The following is a 19,336-nucleotide window of genomic DNA, read 5'->3' as shown; positions in this document are numbered from 1 at the left end:
TCGTTCCGAATTACTAAAACGAAGCTCAGGCCAAACTGCCGCCCCCGGCCAGCCCGACTGAGCTCGGGAGGTAGAGATACAGGGGAGCGAAGGCCGGGTGTCAGAGGGGGCCATTAGGCAAGAACTAGGGGGAGCTGACAGTGTCCCCTCGCGCCTCCGTCTCCGTTTTGCTGGGAAGAGCCTAGATGGCTGCGGTCCTAACATAGCATCCGTCTGCGGCTCGCCTCCCTCCCCAGGACCCCGGAGGCGTGGCGAGCTCGGCTTTCTCCCGCCTCTGACTCGCGGCACCCCTCCGCGGGACTCTTGGTTGGGCCCGGGGCGGGGCCTGCAGGCGCTCCACGTGCGGTCGCGAGCTCCACGCTCTGCTGCAAAGGCTTTGCCACTGCCCCCGCCACCTCGGGGCGGACTGGAGGCGGAGCCTCAGGGGGCGGGGCGGGAGGCGTGGGCGGGGCGAACGCGGAGCGCTCGTCTGGCTGCCCAGGGCAAGGGGCTGAGAGAGTGGGGCAGGCGCGGCGCCGACAGGAAGGCAAGGAGAGCTGGGAATAGTCCGACGCCCGGTGTTGCGGACCTCCTCCGAGGTAAGAACAGCAGCCGGGGACCCGGGGACTCCCCTAGCCGGCCTCCAAGACCGGCCCCCGCGCCCCCGCGCCTCATTCTGCCCCCTGCCGGCCGGGCGGCAGCGGCGGCGGCTGGACGGGACCTTGGGAGGGCTTCTGGAAGTCGCGAGCCCCAGTCCAGGCGTGTCCCCTTCTCGGCGTCTTTCTTCTTCTTCTCGCTCTCTCAGCTCTGGGCGTCGGGCACCGGACTGGAAGGAAGGTCGCTTCTTGGCGAGTCGCAGCTCGCCCACGCCGGGAAGGGAGAACGGGGCCTCGGGGCAGCCGAGCCGGGCAACGAGGAAGGTGCAGAGCCTTGGGCAGCCTCTGCGGCGAGGGGGGCGGCCGGCCGGGATCGTGGGCTGCGACGCCGGGATCGGTGCTCGCGCTTGGCTCCCGGGTGGTCGGGCTGGGGACGCCTGCCCGTCACGCCCCGTTGCTGTGCCCGGGCGGCGGGGCCAGCTCTTGAGTCCCGAATTCCTGGGTGCCGCCTGTTGTGCGCGCGCCGGCCCGGGCTGCCCGGCTGCGGGAGGGGACCTGAGTCTGTCCCACCGTCCCCGTGAGTCCCTGGTCGGGGGAGCCGGAGACTGAGCTCTCTCTCGGCGACGCCGGAAGGGGGCCTCGGTGGGATGGGAGTGGGGGGCGCGGCCTGCAGTAGTTGGGTTCCTGGAGGAGCTGGCGACGCGCAGGCCCGGCTCCGGGCCGAGGAGACCCCCAGCTTGTGCCCGAGGAGGGCCAGGAGCTGTCAGGGATGGACAGCTGGGGGCCATCCGAGTGAGGTCCACGGGAATTACAGCAGCCCTCTAGTCCCGGGACAGCATAATCTAATGGTGAGGGCGTTTTCTTGAAGGCAGGAAGAAATGGAAAGCTGTCAAAATAAGCACATTTTAAAGTTGAGGTGAAAGTTGGCGAATTTTCAGGCCGTGCAGTTGTTTAGTTAGTGTCTAAAGAAATATTAGCTCCTTGACATCCTTTTCGTTTGGAATTCTAGCAAAAATCTGTTTTGCCAGTATTTCCCTCAGGAGTTGTGCATTGCCCACAGCAGGGAAGGAAAACTTCTGCAAGCATTCTCAGGTTGCTTTTAACTTCAAGTTTGTGCTCTCTAACCTTTTTGAGTGTTCAGAAAAAGTATCTCTTGCTGGATTTCTCATGTAGGATTCTGTCTCTTCTTCTCTGGGACCTGGCAATGTTTGTTTATTGGTTTTTATAAGCATCCATATAAATTTAGTCCTTGCACGAAATACTCCCCCGTTGCCACAGGGTGTAGTTTAGGGATTAGAGAATTCTATTGGAGAAAGCTGCTAGTGGCTTCATTTTCCAAGAATGTAAGTCATTTCCTTTCTGTGATTTCAGGGAGTTGATATTTCACAGCATCAAAACTTTGTGGGGAAAATTTTCCGAAATACATCTGTCATTAAAAAGGCTTTTGACTTTTGGATTTCTCTTCTTAGAACAGAGCATAAGTTTAGGCTCAGCACTGTTAAAGGATCAGAAGTTTTTCAGAATCTACAGCATTATGAAACCATTGTAGAAAGTAATTTTAACAGGCACCAAAACCTACAGACCGCCTGCTGGGTAGAAGGTGGGGGAGGGGAGAAGAACAGAAGAGAGAGGCAGGAAAACAGATGCCTGTGCTGTTGTCCTTTGTAGTAAAAAAAAAAAAAAAAAACCAACTTCTAGCACTTAATCATTTTTCCTTGGGTGTGGTTTTGAGAAATAGAAGTATTATGTTAAAAATGAAAATACTCCACAATATGAGACAGCTGACATTTGAATGCTCTTTCAGTATGTTTGTAAATATATTGGATTTATATTTCATATTAAAATGGACTTCTGGGATTATTAGATGAGAAGGGTCCCCCAGGGAATATCTGCTATCCAGTTATCTGCGGGATATCTTTTCCAGAAAGCAGACTGTCTGTAATATGAACTAATTCTCCCCCCAGCACCCCCACCCCCCACCCCCAGGCCCCCACTTTGAATTACTTGTAAGAGTGCCTGAGATCTGACACTGATGGACAACAGTAATCACCAATTCTTGCAAGGCCCCAAACACTTTAAGGGACAGGAAATCTTTCTCTGCTTCTACCCCCCTCCTTTTTGGGGGGCAACAGGGGTGGGTAAGCTACTAGCTTCAAATACATAATTTGAACTTGAGAATTAAATTGCTCCTGGCTGTACCAGAAAACCTAATGGGCCAGGATAAAAACTGTTGCTTCTGAAAGGGAAATGTCCATGTGCTAGGTAGTAAGTAAGTTTTAGCTACAAGTTATTTAAAAACTCATTCAAATGGACTAGCTAAATTGGATGGGGAGGTGGGGAAGTGTAGAGCTTTTTGAGATTCTGAACCTTGTTTCCACTTTCAACTGCATTTATAAAGCTTTTGGCTTTCAAAACTTATGACATAATAGTCTCTGTAGCCTTTTGTGGCAGATGCTTGAAATGAAAGTTTCAAACAGAATTGTTTTTGACTAGGCTATCAAGTTCAGAGTTTAGTGTAAATGAATCCTGTCTCACAACTAACTTTTTTGATAAAGGAATTCTTTGTAGTTTTCAGCTTGGATGTTGCACATTTTGATTTCCGAGGCTGTGGGTTTAAAAAAAAAAAAAGCTAAAACCTGCAAATAATTATTTTAATACATGAAAGCCCGTACCAAGGAAAGATTCAGTCCAGATGTAAAAATGTATGTGAATTTTAGATTTGTATGATCTCAACCAGTTTCCCCTTTTGTTGATGAGGCTGCCTGGATCCCAGATGGCATTTGCAAATTATCCCTTAGGTGGTTTTCAGAGTTTAGAACTAAATTTCACCAGCCTTCTCCAGTCATTTTAATATTGTCTCAAGTCTTCTAAAGGATAGAAAGTTTTCTGTGTTTATGGAGAGATGAATTTTTCCTACTACTCATTAATACCAACCCCATAAATGCCCTGGTTTGGTAGATGAAGACTATGGGGAAACTGGAGGTATTAAGTAATTATTATTATTAAAAAACAATATATTAAAAATATCTTATTAAGAGGTACAGACCTCCAGTTTAAGTATTATGTATCCTTTGGGCAGAGTATAGAAGCTTTGGATTTTGTTTATGCAGTTACAACTTCTTTTAAGGAAAATAAAAAAGTTTTAAGTGTGTCTACAATCTTCAATAGAATCTTGTTATAACACAGTTTGAATGGTTTCTGATATAGCAGTTGTATGACATACCTCTACCCTTCTTTCTCAACAAGAACAAGAAACACAACTTACAAGAAAACTCCAGTGTTTTTTTATCTTGTACTCCCAATAACAGAGTTATAAAGGGTGTATGTCATACATTAGCAATGATATATTTTTAGGATGTCTTTGTATGATTATAGAATTATACATTTTGAGTGTTTGATTACATTGTAATTGTGTGGGAAACAATTTAGTGTAGGAGGAGGAAAAGGAAAGATTTAGTGGAGGAATTTATGAGTGGTAAAATTTTAGTTAAAAAGTATCTTTCCTGAAACCCAAACAGGAAAAATGGTATTGTTGGCCTCTGTAGTTAAACTTTGGTATAGGGAGTAGTTGAGAGGGCCTGTTGAATTGCACATTATCCTGAGGAAGAGGCTTTGGGGGCCTATAAAAATAAGTAGAAACAAGTTAAAGGGATAATTTGAGAGGAAGGAAGAAGTAGAAAATTGGGCATTGAATTGCAAGGAAAATGTAAACTTAGAAGGATGAGTATTGAGGTAAAGACTGAAGTAGGGAAAGCTTTATATTTAAAAGTGGAAATTAAAGAATAAGATCTCCTCCGCTGAGAGAAAAAGGATTAGAACTGAAGTGCACTATAAGGTCTATATACAACCTGAAATAATGCTTCTGTCCTGGAAACCTTGCCTGCGTTTGTGTTGAATCACTAGTTTGGTGTTATAAATATTGCATTCAGAGATTGGATGCTTATCACTGTCCTTTCTTCCCCTACACCCCCGTCCCACCACTTCGCATTTCAAAGGCTAGAAGCATTTTTTCATCTAAACTCTGATGATATGAGAAATATTTAATTAGTTCTCTAGCATTTGGGAGATCTGCCAATGCCTACCCTCTCTGCTCTGGGTCCAGAGGGACTCTCCAGCTGTAAGGGCTGAGTTTATCATTAAGTTTTGAGTGAAAACAAGCAATCTGTGGTTCCAATTATCTTGTATGATCCAGTGGTGTAATTTCTTCTGATGGAGCTTTGTGTCCTATCACTTTTCATATGCATCAGATGGACCAGTCATGCAGTGTACACTGCTGATCAAAGAGGGATCACAGAACGCTGGGGAAGGGAAAGAAATCAGCGATCTGACAGCTGGTTGAGAAAAATGTGCCAAAACAGTCACAGATGAGCCAAACGCTGCGCAAAGGAGATGGCGTTGTTTCCCAGAGTTTCCTTGGTGTTGTCTGTATCACAGCATTTTCTGAAATGCCTTTCCCCACCTATGTGGCCTTACCCAGCAGAGTTTATCTATACAGCAAGAATCTAGGTAGAGATGTGGTCATTAACCAGGTCGTTTCATTAATGCGATATAATGATAACTCTTGACCAAAAGTATCTACTTGGAGTCTCAGTATTCCAATTAGATTATCTTTTGATGTTTTCAGATGTTTTCTAATAACATTGCCTTTGTTCACAGATGTTATAGAAGCTTGAGCAATAATGTTTTACTGGCATACGAAGATATATGGAAAAGCAATATTTTATACTCCCTTACAGCCGCAGTTTCATGTGAAGGAGGAAATCATTATAAAAATCAAGCAAATTCTGCATGAAGATTTTAGAAAAATTCATGAAGCTTCTCATTTAACTTCTCAGGTAGTTTTTGTCTGATTCACATTAGATGAAATGTAATTAATTTTCTCCCCCTCTGTTAGCAGCACTTATGCTGCCCAGTTTTAGTACATGGTTTTTGTTTGAAGAGAGTGGGTGTCCCTGGGGCTTTATTTCTTTGAACTTGTTACTTAGTAATTACATACAGCCAGAAAAATGCACTGATCAGAAGTATACAGTACAAAGTGATCACATTTAGGCAACCCGCACCCAAATCAAGAAACAGAGCGTTTCCAGGTACACATCTCCTGCCCCCATGCTTCTCCGTGCAGTCTTAAGCCTTGCCCCAAGGATGGCCAGTATTCTGATTTTTATTGTCATGTTGTTGTTCAGTCACTATGTCTGACTCTTTGTGACCTTGGGACTGCAGCATGCCAGGCTTCCCTGTCCTCCACTATCTCCTGGTGTTTGCTTAAACTCATGTCCATCAGTTGGTGATGTTATTTTAACCTGTTCTTGGACTGCATTTAAATGCAATCAAATGTAAGTTCTTTTTTGTGTCTTCTTTATCCCAACATAGTGTCATGTCCGAATTGATTTAGGCAGCAGTACTTCTTTTTTCTTTTATTTCTACGAATAAATACACTGAGTTTATCCATTCTGTTGGTAGACATTGGGTGGTCTGGGGCTGATCTGTGGGGCATGACCTTTTGATGGCTCAAGAAAGAGCACTTTGGAATTGAAAGAATAACCTTAAAATTAAAAAAAAGGGGGGGTGGAGTGGGGGGAGGAAGAAGAGTAAGAAAAAAGTGCATCAGAAACATGAGAGAAAAAAATACAATATCCCAGAAACACTAAAGGCTCAAGTGTCTAGATTCTGGCTAGGCCCACAGAGTCCTAGTGTTTCAGGAACACATTTTGGAATATACAACTGGTTGTTGCCCTTCACTTGAGAGTTGGCAAGAAGGAAGGGACCTTAGGTGTCAGCTAGCCCCTTCATGTTTTAGAAGTGAGGGGAACTAAAGATCCAAAAGACTGAGTGACTCAGAGTCTTCCAGCTCATGATAGCACCAAGAGTGGAAGCTGCTTCTGACTTGCAGTTTCATTTAGACTACTGCCATCTGAAGGCTGGAACTCAGCCCCTGACTCTGTGGTCCAAGCAGTGAGTCCACTGGCCTGGAGGATGGGGTGCCCCTTCCTGAGCCACACAAAGGTATCCTATGGCTCTATTCGGATAGAGGCAGACCTACCCAGAGGAAAGGGAGCTGTGGCCAGTGAAGCAGAATTGCACTTCCTCAAGCCTCCTCTGTCTCTGTCCCCTACACAGAACCCTTGGAATTTTTCTTTAATCCCCTTTTCCTTCTGCCCTCTGTCTTAGGGCCCTCCAGTGAGACTTTGGGTTGTAAGTGCCAAGTAGGTGATATCTTGAGGTCCTTCCTGGCTCATTGTTTTATTCATCAGTGAATAGTCTAGCATGCATGCTGAGTCACTTCAGTCGTGTCCAACTCTGTTCGACCCCATGGACTGTAGCCTGCCAGGCTCCTCTCTGTCCATGGGATTCTCCAGGCATGAATACTGGAGTGGGTTACCATGCCCTCCTGCAGCGGATTTTCCTGACCCAGAGATCAAACTCACATCTCTTATGTCTAACCTGCATTGACAGGCAGGTCCTTCACCACTAGCGCCACCTGAGAAGCCCAAATGGTCTAGGATGGACCCTAATTTCAAAGGACTGCTTTCTAAATATTTTCAGAAGTTTATTCTTGAGAATAAGAATATATGTAAATACACATACATTTTTGCTTCTTGCCATTATGTCCCCTCTTCTATACACTTTTCTCCTCTATGCCCCCTAATCCCATCAAGTTATCATTTCTTAAATATCCTTGGAAGTATCCAGTTTCTGATTTCTTTCTACTGAAAACAACAGTGAATTTCTGATGCTGAAGTCTATGGCTGTCCCCAGGAAGAACTTATTGTAAAGCATAGGGTTATGAGAAATCTAATAGATAAAGTGCTTGTGAAGGAAAAAATTTTTTTTTCCATGTGTCCCTCAAGAGAAAAAAAGACATTGTCATGTTTTAAGAAAAGACTCAGAATTTCAACTTAGGCTCATTAGCAAGATGGGGAAAAGGTTAAAAAAAAAAAAACAAAAACACAAAACCTGAAGTTTTATAAATGGGAGTAAATAATATAGCCTGCTCAGGTCAGATATTGCTTATAAAAGCAAAAACTTGGCATATATGATTTTAAAAAATAAAAGATACCTGGGAAAAGAATGTTCAACATAGGGCCTGACAAGCTACTCACTGCAATTGCTACAGAAAAGTGTAATAAGTTCTGGAGACAAAATGGAAAAGAGGCAATAAAATGTAAATGTTAAGAACAAGATTTTTGAGATTAGTTCCCTGGGGTCCAAATCTAGGCTCCACTGTTCTCCAGTGTGTAATCCTTAGGGAAGTTATTTAACTCTCTGAACCTCTTTTCCTCATCTATAAAATGAAGATAATAGTAGCAGCTATCTCAAAGGCTTGTTTTGATTAAGTGAAATAACAGATGTAAAGCAAGTGGCAGTGTATGACATATAGTAAACAAAGTTAGTGCTTATTTAAGACAAAAAGAAATGATGTATAGGAAGATTTCTAGTTCTTGGAAGTCCCTAAGTTTCTGTTTACAAGCAATTGTTCACAGATTTTGTATTTTGATCACATTAAATAGGCAACAAATTGTAGTATTTCTCAGTCACAGATGTTGGGCAGTCTATACTGTTGCACTAAGAACAGCTGGCATGTCCCACTGATCTCTAATTGATTAAGTTATTTTTCCTAACTCCTATTTCCAGCAGTCTCATTCCCCCAACTTCTGCCTGCTTGCTAATGATTTCTTTCCAGCTGCCAAAAAGTAAATTCACAGAGTTTAAAAATTCTCTTTGTAACGAATAATGTTATACAAAGTACTTTTAGACTTAAAGAGTACCAGTGGTCCATGTCTTTTTATCTTGTACCCTGTAGATTTCATGTGAGTCCTTTTTAAGAAAGCCACTATTACTGGGATGAGGCAATTATTATTCCTCCAGCCCCAACCCCTACCATTATCACAGTTTATATAATGTGGGTCAGACCATGTTATGATTTTCTGTTAGGCCCAAAGCTTAAGATTTTTAAACCATTCATTCAAAAAAAATTAATAGTCTGAAAGTTTCAAAGAGATCTTTAAGAAAAACAAATTTAAGCACATTAGAAAGACATTTACGGCGGAGCCTGGTGGGCTGCCATTTATGGGGTCGCACAGAGTAGGACACGACTGACGCGACTTAGCAGCAGCAGCGTAGTTACAAACCCAGTCAAAATAGGCACAGGATGCTCCAGGATAACCATGGAGTATTGTTCATTAAAAGGATAGCATATGCCTCAGATAGCCCTGTGTCCTGTTACGTGTTGTGTAATATCCAAACACAGGAAACCTAGTACTTTAAAAATGTTCGCCAAGTCCATCAAAAAACAGCTTTTACTTCTGCATGACGTACTGAGTACTGTGCTGACTACTTAGTGAAAATCTTGCAGAATTGTTTCTTATCTAGGTGGGAGAGCGAAATATATGTGTTTGGAGATGTATTAGATGTTTCCCGGTAAGGACTAAGTGGACTCCTGGAGGAGAACTAATGTTGGCTAAAGATAAGATGGCTCAGGCTTCCCCGGGGCTGCTGCATTTGTGTTGGGTCAGGAGGTCAGGCTGGGATCTTTGTAGTCTTCAAATACAAAGGAATGTTTTTTGGGAGCAACAAACATGTTCAGGATTTGGTAAAAGTTTCAAATTTTAGAAGAAAATAATGAAATGATTCAATGTTTAATTAGATTCATTCATTCATTCAACAGAATACATGCCTTCTGTGTGCTAGGCATTGTTCTAGACCCCAGAGCTACAGACAGTGAACAAAATAAAGAAAAGAAGTCTGGCCTTTGTAGAGCTTATATCCTATTAGGAGATAAACACTGCACAAACAAAGCTATATGGTACTTTAGAGAGTAGTAAGTGTGTTTGGAGAAAGATAAAGTAGAGCAAGGTAAGGGACATTCGGCGTGCTGAAGAAGGAAAGCAGAGCCTTTGGCAATTTCAAATAATGTGGTCATGGTAGGACTCACTGAGAAGGTGATTTGAGGGAGGAAGTTGGCCATGCAGAGATAACTGGGGGAAGTGTGTCCCAGCAGAGGGACCAGTGAAGGCTTTGGGCAGAAGTGTGCTTGGTCTGTTCCAGGACCAGTGGAGAAGGCCGCGGAGTAGTAGTAGATCAAGTTATGGATGTTTCGGGGGCTCATTGTGTAGGTCTGCCTGGTGGATCATTATAAAAACTTCAGCTTTTACTCTGAGTGAAAAGAGAAGTCAGTAGAGAGTTTGAAGCAAAGGAGCAAGGTGCCTTGACTTGCATTTTAATAGAATCACCAACCACTGTGTTGAGATAGAAAAATAAAGTGGGGTAATCAAGGCTGGAAGCAGAGACAAGTTAGCAGCTGTTCACAATAATCCAGCTGAGAGACACCACTACCAGTAGAGGAGGCAGTGAGAATTGACCAAGATTTATTTTACAGGTAGAACCAATAAGATTTCCTGGCCAACTCTTTGAGGAATATCAGAGAGAGATCAGAGGAAGGATAACACCAAAGCTTTTTGCATAGTTACAGAGTTGTCATGAACTGAGACGGGGCTCTGATGGAGGAACTGGTTTGGGAAAGATAACCAAGAGCCATTTGAACATGTTATGTTCAGCTTCCAAGAGAAGTTGAGCAGCTTGTTGGATTCAGGAATCTGGAGTTTAAGGAAGAGATCCAAGCTAGAGATAGAAATTTGGAAGTCGCCAGCAGACGTTGGATGAAATCATATAGGGAGTGTATGCAGACAGGGAAAACAGTCCATGAACCAAAGCTTAGGTCATATCAGTATTTATAGTTTGTGGAAAAGAGAAGAAATTTCGTAAGAATGTACCTTAAGCCAAAGGAAATATGCACATATTTCAGACATAGTGGACCTAATTGTTTCCATTCCCTAAGTAATAGTGTTATTATTAGTAGATATTAATTCTATTGACCCATACTATGGGAGGAAGGAACTATGAGTTACTTTTTATGTGATGAAGGACTTGGGCTGAGCCTGAGGCACTTCAGGCTTTAGAGGGTGAGTTGATAAGGTGCTAAGTTGCCTCAGTCGTGCCTGACTCTTGGCGACCCCATGAACTGCAGCCTGCTAGGCTCCTGTGTCCATAGGAATCACCAGGCAAGAATACCGGAGTGGGTTACCATGCCCTGCTCCAGGAGATCTTCCCAACCTAGGGATCGAACCTGCCTCTCTTACATCTCCTGCATTGGCAGGTGGGTTCTTTACCACTAGTGCCACCTGGGAAGGAACAAGTAAAGATTACTGAGAAGGAGCAGTCGGAGGGGCAAGAGGGAAATTAAAAGAAAATACCTGAAGTCAATAAAAAAGGAATCTCAGGGAGGAGAGAGTGAATCAGTGATGTCATGTCAAGTAGCCTGAAGACTGAGAGTTGCTTATTGGATTTAGCAACCTCAGGGTCACTGGTGAACTTGACAAGAGTTATGATAGTGGAGGAATAGGGACAAAAACCTGATTGGAGTAGGCTCAAGAATGAAAAGCCAAGCCTCAGAATGTGAGAAAATAGTAGCAAATGAAACAAAGGATTAATTTCCAAAATATACAAGCAGCTCATACAACTCAATAGCAGAAAAACAAACAACCCAATCAAAAAGTGGGATAAAGACCTAAACAGACATTTCTCCAAAGAAGACACACAGATGGCTAACAAACACATGAAAAGATGCTCAGCATCGCTTGTTATTATAGAAACGCAAATCAAAACTACAATGAGATATCACTCACACCAGTCAGAATGGCCATCATCAAAAAGTCTGCAAACAATAAATGCTGGAAAGGGTGTGGAAAAAAGGGGACACTCTTTCTCTGTTGGTGGGAATGTAAATTGATACAGCTGCTGTGGAGGATGGTATAGAGATTCCTTGAAAAACTAAGAATAAAACCACTATATGACCCAGCAATCCCACTCCTAGGCATATACCCTGAGGAAGCCAAAATTGAAAAAGACACCAGTATCCAATTGTTCATTGCAGCACTATTTACAATAGCTAGAACATGGAAGCAAACTAGATGTTCATCGACATATAAAATGGATAAGGAAGGTGTGGTACATATACACAGTGGAATATTACTTAGCCATAAAAAGAAACACATTTGAGTCAGTTCTAATGAGGTGGATGAACCTAGAGCCTATTATACAGAGTGAAGTGACTCAGAAAGAGAAAAAGAAATACCATATTCTAACACATATATATGAAGTCTAGAAAAATGGTACTGAAGAATTTATCTACAGGGCAGCAATGGACAAACAGACATAGAGAATAGACTTATGGACAGAGGGGAGGAGAGGGTGAGATGGGAGGAGAGAGTGAGATGTATGGAAAGAGTAACATGGAAACCTACATTACCATATGTAAAACAGATAGCCAACGGGAATTTACTGTATGGCTCAGGAAAGTCAAACGGGGGCTCTGTATCAACCTAGAGGGGTGGGATTGGGAGGAAGATGGGATGGAGGTTCAAAAAGGAGGGAATATATGCATACCTATGGGTGATTCATGTTAAGACGACAGAAAACAACAAAATTCTGTAAAGCAATTATCCTTCAATTAAAAAATAAATTTTAAAGAATCAGAAAGGAAGAAGTAAAATTTTTAAAAGAATGAAAAGCTTATTAAGATAATTCTTATTTTCAGTTAAATTTCTTATAAATATTCAGTATTGTAAGTGAATATATTTTAATATGTCTGATAAAATGTGGGTAGGGACTTCAGAATGCTGGAGGCTATAAGGGTCTTCAACAGGTTCTGACAGAAATGGGGAGCCTCTGAGTTTCCCACTAATAGAGTTATGGTAGAATCGTTTTGTTTCTAGTGATATGTTCTTTAATTCAACCCATGATCATTTCTTATTCAAAGGATACGGTAGAGCCAAGGTGACACACATGCTTTAGCTTTTTTTCAGTAACGAAGGTAGATTTGAGTTGACCAGTCTACACATCATGGTACCCTCCAGGCCTGAAAACTTTCATTCATGGAGTGGATGACTCAGGTTAGGGGTCCCAGGGACCAGAGCAAATTGAGTAGTAGAAACATTGCTTGTTTAATGTTTCTCTTATACTTTGATGACTTTCATTGTGAATATTATTTCAAGGCATGTGATTAAGCAATTTTCGTAGTTCTGTATTTTATATCATAATTATGCACTAAGAATTTTCTCACCTGGGAATTACCTTTGAATTATAATTCTAACTTTCTCTAATACTGTCATCAAAACGAATCAACAAGTCTCTGATACTAATTATCTTTTCTTTCTCTAAGCTTATTGAAATGCTAAAGCATAGGCCTTTAATGCTTAAGTATTGTTTTTGGATAGTTAAAAGCTTATAGTGATTGGTAGAATTAAAACATTGTTACATTTATTTGAGTGCTACTTGGTAATGAAAGTATACTCTATAGTAAGTCTTTAGAAAGTTGCTAATTATGGGAAAATACTGGAAAGGGTATGAACTTTTCCTTTGTAGTAGATTATGGCACATGTTTTTTGAGAAGTGGAGCTCTAGTGATTATATGTGTGTTTCTAGTGGGTTGTGGTATACACATATAATGTCAGCATTCTCTTAGGTCCTGCTCATCAACACTGTTTTATTACTGTCATTTTGAATGTTATTTCAGCTGAGGCTTATAAGTCACTCTTCAGTTAGTTAAATGAAAGAAATTGGCCTATAACGGAGAAATACTTACACAAGGCCAATGTGAAATAATTTGGCAGTGCTGAGTGTATTACATGATAAATACTGGAGTGTGCAGAGGTATAAAACTAAGCAAATTATGAAATAAATGTGAAATCTCTGAAGTCAGTGACTGCAGGATGAAGTCCAGATCTCTCATCGTGGAATTCCACATGGCAAAGCAGTGTTGCAAGCCTGTGGTGCACCAGCAGGATTGGCTGCAAACATGTTTTGGTTTTAACATGGTGTTGAAAACATTTATTTTCTAGCATTTAAAAACTGAGAAGTTTTAAATTTTAAAAAAAGTTGAATTTTACACCTTTTGTTAAAAAATTGGGAGGTGTGTCAGCGATCTGTTGGAGCAACATAACAGCTTCCCTTTTTATACGGCTGTGTGCTCCACAGTCCCCACTGTCCCCAGCAGAGATCCTCTTGCCTCCAACATTGAGGCCAAATGGCTGTTGGTGTTTTTCATCCTGCAGGCTTCACTCCTTTGTTAACTGCCTCTGTCAGTGAGTGAGTTTGCTACCCTTCTATTGTAGATACTTATTTTCTAGTGTCATCGCAAAGCTCCTTAAGTCTTCCCAAATTGTTCTCCTCTTTGTCCCGCCCAGCACATACACACTTAGTCTGGATCCTGCGTCCTCCACTCCTTTCGCTGAACTGAGCTGTTTATTGCCTGTATCACTTCGTGGGAACCAAGCACGTGCTGTTGTGTACAATCACATATACAACCTTTTATATGTATATACTGACTTCTCAACTGTGTTAGAAGTCTCTTGCGGGCAGCGACTGTATCTTTCATTTTACTAGTGCCTATCAGACTTTTAGATTTACTTGATTAACTATTGTTCAGATTTAGCTTCCAGTATATAGTCATGTATGATTATGATGCTGTAAAAAGATGAGAAAATATTAAAATCTTGTATAAAATCTACTTCTTCAGATAAGCTTTTCTTAATTTACTGTGTCCATTCCTCTGTAGCTTTGTAATCACATTTATGTACTCTAATTGAGTATTAATTCACTAAACACCTCATTTATTGCCAATTCTCTGATTCAGTGACACAGATGGATGACATTTCCAAGTATATAGGTCATTATACATAGCATTTATTTATTTTAGACATGCCTCTGAAGGCTATTATTGTTTCACACATCTTATTTTCCCATTCATGTGGCAAATAGTGTGTCCACTATATGGGAAGCCTTGGGGGTATGTGAACCTGACCAACGTGATGTACCGGCTCTTCAGAAGCTGTTACCCTTTAGCTGGAAAGGCAGGTTTAAATAGTGGAGTATATAATTGTTCAGTTTTGATAAGTATTACTAAGAAGTAGGGCGTTCTCTGAGATCATGTAACAGAGCACTGTGATCTGGAGGCCAGGGCTATAGTGCGGAGTATGACATGACGCAACTGAATTCTAAACCCCTTGATTTTTCATAATTCCATAGCATTTTGTAGAATATTCTGAAGGTAAAAACCTTACCTTAAAAACAAATAAATTAAAGGGTAATTTCTTTAACAAAATAAGAACTTAAAAAAAAAACTTTTCTAAAGGATATACCATTGGCTATAGATCTTTCATTAGTGATAAGGAATTATAATTTATAGCACTGTAGTCTTTGTTTGATACCTGAGTTGAACTCTGTTTGAATATGTAAGCAAAAAGAAGTGGGTTGGAAATTTCAGAAATAGCTAACTTGCAAAACAATTTTTGTTTTATGAAACTATTTCAAAAGTGTAGTAAGAAGTTATGGCTTTCAAAAATAACATTTAACAAACTAAACTGATTTATTCCTTTGAGACTAGTTAGTGGATAGTACTTTTATACTTCCAAGCCCATGACTGAGAAATATGAATGGGTTTATCTGTCTGATCTTGGAGTGAGGTAACGTGGTGTTGTGAAAAACCTTAGCACTAAAGTCAGTGACAGATGCAAGCCAAAAAAGTGGAATTTTGTGTGGCTGCATATATTTTATTACAACAGACATGCTTTAAGTATTTTTTCCTAAAGAAAATAGAATTTTATGCTTAATCTATTGAATATAGTGGTAAAATTAATTGTTTGCATGGTTTATTGTCACACTGAAACAAAGGTCAGCTGCACTGGTGCCATTTCTGAAGTCTTCATTAAGAAACTCGTATTACTTGTAATTATAGAAGATAATTCAGAAAAATCAACATGATTAAGGAAGTTTTAGTTTAAATAAACCCAAGATTTTTAAATGTGATCTTAAAGAAATACAAGGAGATCAGATCAGGGAGACGTTTTAAGAAATGTCAAATGTCCTGTGGAATATAAAATAAATTCCAAATAAGTCTGTTTAAAATAAAATCTTTTTATCTTCAAATACTGATTAACTGAGCCCACAATCACTTTCGAATCAGTGGAAAGGCTGTTGAACTGATGATTTGTAATTTACTAAATTATTTGCTTTTACTGATGCCTGGAAAGTGAAAGTGAAAGTCGCTCAGCCATGTCCAACTCTCTGGGGCCCTGTGTAGTCCATGGAATTCTCCAGGCCAGAATATTGGAGTGGGTAGCCTTTCCCTTCTCCAGGGTATCTTCCCAACTCAGGGATCGAACCTAGGTCTCTCGCATTGTGGGCAGATTCCTTACCAGCTGAGCCACAAGGGAAGCCCAAGAATACTGGGTAACCTATGCCTTCTCCAATGGATCTTTCCAACCCAGGAATCGAACTGGGGTCTCCTGCATTGCAGGTGGATTCTTTACCAACTGAGCCATCAGGGAAGCCCAAATAAATAAATAAAGGAAGGTAAGCATTTCTTTCCTTCAGCTAGATTTTCTAGCATTATAGTAACGTATATCTGTAGCACATTTTGTATTTTAAGTGGAACTTTTGCTTGTTTACTTTATTTGATCCTCAAAGTACTAGTCTCCATGTTATAGATAAGGAGGCTAAATGACTTGTGTGACTTGATGCCTTTACCTGATTCACCTCGTGACAAAACCAGAACACGATACTCTTCTGTTTCTGAGACCTGAGCTGTTTTTGCCCCCTCAGTCACAGCCACTCTGTTGATAAAACATTTCAGGAGTGTTTGCAACATATGATACATTTTGATTTGTTGTTGTTTGTTTTTTAGCTGCCTTATGTAAGTTTAGTTTCTGACAGATACTAAGTCAATTTGTGGTCCTGAATTAGCTTACACTAATTTTACCATAATTTTGGGGTCACTCGGAGCTAGGTAGGAAAATCTTTTCAAACATATTTTACTTCCCATGATAATGCATTAAACCTGGTACAAAATTCCAGATCATCAGATTTTGTCTTAATAAAACAAGATATGCATGAAATTTCACACTTTGTTCAGAACAACTATTATCTTGAAAAAATAGAGATTTTTTTTTAATGATTGCACACTATGTATTTAAAGGTGAGACATTAAATACAGTTGTCTGATTTCTCTTTAGAACTTTATAATCTTTAAATTGAAATAAAGAAGGCTCTGAAGCTTGAATGAATAGTGCTAGTGTTTCATGGAAGCATATCTACTATACGCACATCTGTAGGGAGTTTTACTTACATGTGGACTCTTCAGAAGAAACATAATTTAGCACGAGAACCTCTGCAATTCATCTTTTATTCAGTGATCATTTATGTGCCAAGCAGTTTGCTGGAAACTCAGTGCATGGACCTGTCCTCTATATAGCGGTCCCCAACCTTTTTGGCACCAGGGACCAATTTCGTGGAAGACAGTTTTTCCCCAGACCTGGGGAGGGTGGTTTGGGGATAACTCAAGTGCATTACATTTTTTGTGCACTTTGTTTCTATTGTTACTACATAAGCTCCACCTCAGATCACCAAGCATTAGATTCCAGAGGTTGGGGAATACCCCTGCTTGTAGAAGTTAGAGCCTGAACTAGAGAAGTTAGAGAGGAGAAAGGCAAACAAATGAACAATTGTACCATGTGACAAGTGAAATACTACCTATTAAAAATTCTGCTATTGCAATTTTTGTTTGCCAAGAAATTTTCTTTTGCCTTTCCAGAATTCTTACTGGATGAAAAACTTTGTAAAATAAAAGACCAACATTTATTTTTACTTAGTATTCTTTAAACTTATACATCTATTTTCAAATCACTGTGACTTCCTACGTTTTAATTTTAAGGTCTGTTTTAAACATTTTGAAGCCATTGATTTAGCCAGTTTACCTAATGTATTGTTTCACTTTTGATTATACCCTCCATCATGCAGCAAAGGGTTTGAGATGATGTATTACTTAACCCCGAAGGCACTTCAGTGAACATGTAGATTCATTAAAACTTTTTAAATCAACTTTATTTATTATAATTATATACAATAAAGTCCACAAATTTTAAATAGAAAATTTTGTGACTTTTGACAAATGTATGTAATCAGTGTCACAAACAAGATAAAGATAATTTTTGTCATACCAAAAAGTTTTTTTTACAGCTCCCTTTTAACTTCTCCCCCGCCACCACCACTTCCTCTCTGCCTTTTCCCCTTACTTCCCCATCCCTGACAACTTCTCATCTTTAGTTTTGCCTTTTATATAATTTTATATAAATAGAATCATATGGCATGTAGTTTTCTCTGCCTTCCTTTTATATCTGGCTTCTTTCACTTAGCAAAATATTTTTCAGATTCATCAGTTTTGTTGCATATGTCAGTAGTTCCTTTTTATTGTTGGATAGTTTTCAGTTGTTACAATATGTTTATTCATTCATCTGTTATTAATGGGTATCTGGATTGTTTCCAATGTGGAACTATTATGAATGAAGTTACTATGAACATTCATGTGTAAGTCTTTGGTGGAATATCTTTTCATTTCTTAGGGCAAATACCTAAGAATGAAATATCTGAGTTACATGGTAAATGAATTTAATTTTATGAAAATTGTCAAATTGTGTTCCAAGGTAACTGTACCATTTAACATGCCCACCAGTGGTATCTAAGAGTTCTAGTGGCTCTAAATTCTCAACAAGACCTGGTATTCAGTCTTTTCATTGTAACTATTCTATTGTGTATCTCATTGTGGTTTTTGTTTACACTTTCCTAATGACAATAATATGGAATATCATTTCAAATGTTTATTTGCTGCTTCTATATCTTCTTTGGAGAAGTGACTATTTAAATCTTTTGGCCATACTTTTAAGAGAGTTATCTTTTGTTGGTTGTAAGAGCTATTTATATATACTGGATTTGAGTCTTTAATCAGAGAAGAGATTTTTAAATGGTTTTCTCAAGCCTGAGGAATGCCTTGTCATTTTTATGTGACTTTGAAGGAGCAGAATGTTTGATGTTAAAGAAGTTCAATTTCTCTTTTTTTGAAAATGTTTCATGATTTTTTGTCCCCTAAGAAATAGAGGAAAACAATAGGATGGGAAAGACTAGAGATCTCTTCAAAAAAATTAAAGATACCAAGGGAACATTTCATGTAAAGATGGGCACAGTAAAGGACAGAAACAGTGTGGACCTAATAGAAGCAGAAGATATTAAGAAGAGGTGGCAAGAATACACAGAAGAACTTTACTGACCTGGATAGCCACAGTGGTGTGATCACTCACCTAGAACCAGACATCCTGGAATTCAAAGTCAAGTGGGCCTTGAAGCATCACTACGAACAAAGCTACTGGAGGTGATGGAATTCCAGTTGAGCTATTTCAAATCCTAAAAGATGATGCTGTTAAAGTGCTGCACTCAATATGCCAGCAAATTTGGACTACCCAGCAGTGGCCACAGGACTGGAAAAGGTCAGTTTTCATTCCAATACCAAAGAAGAAGCAATGGCAAAGAATGTTCAAACTACCATACAATTGGGCTTATTTTACCAGCTTCCTTGATAGCTCAGATGGTAAAGCGTCTGCCTACAATGCAGGAGACCTGGGTTCAATCCCTGGGTTGGGAAGATCCCCTGGAGAAGGAAATGGCAACCCACTCCAGTTTTCATGCCTGGAAAATCCCATGGACCGAGGAGCCTGGTGGGCTACATACAGTCCATGGGGTCACAAAGAGTTGGACACAACAGGGCAACTTCACTTCACTTCACTTACATGCTAGCAAGGTAATGCTCAAAATTCTTCAAGTTAGGCTTCAACAGTACATGAACCGAGAACTTTAGATGTACAAGCTGGATTTAGAAA

The 19,336-nt window shown here is 40.3% G+C and overlaps 1 protein-coding gene across 4 annotated transcripts in view; it reads left to right on the top strand.

Annotated features, from left to right (window-relative positions):
* The window catches only part of FRMD6 (FERM domain containing 6), a 262,617-nt gene that overhangs the window by 179,326 nt on the left and 63,955 nt on the right, over positions 1–19,336 (top strand). For 2 of the 4 annotated variants that reach the window (XM_040226752.1, XM_040226749.1), the window contains exon 1: positions 457–578. The exons of the other annotated variants lie outside the window; for them this stretch is intronic. The gene's annotated coding sequence lies outside the window, so the exon portion shown is untranslated. Of the gene's footprint in view, positions 1–456; positions 579–19,336 lie in introns of those variants that run through there. 4 annotated transcript variants of the gene reach the window in all.

The sequence above is a fragment of the Oryx dammah genome, unplaced genomic scaffold (assembly GCF_014754425.2).
Source record: "Oryx dammah isolate SB20612 unplaced genomic scaffold, SCBI_Odam_1.1 HiC_scaffold_26, whole genome shotgun sequence".
Taxonomy (NCBI): Eukaryota; Metazoa; Chordata; class Mammalia; order Artiodactyla; family Bovidae; genus Oryx; species Oryx dammah.
This window is presented reverse-complemented; position numbering and strand designations above follow the sequence as displayed.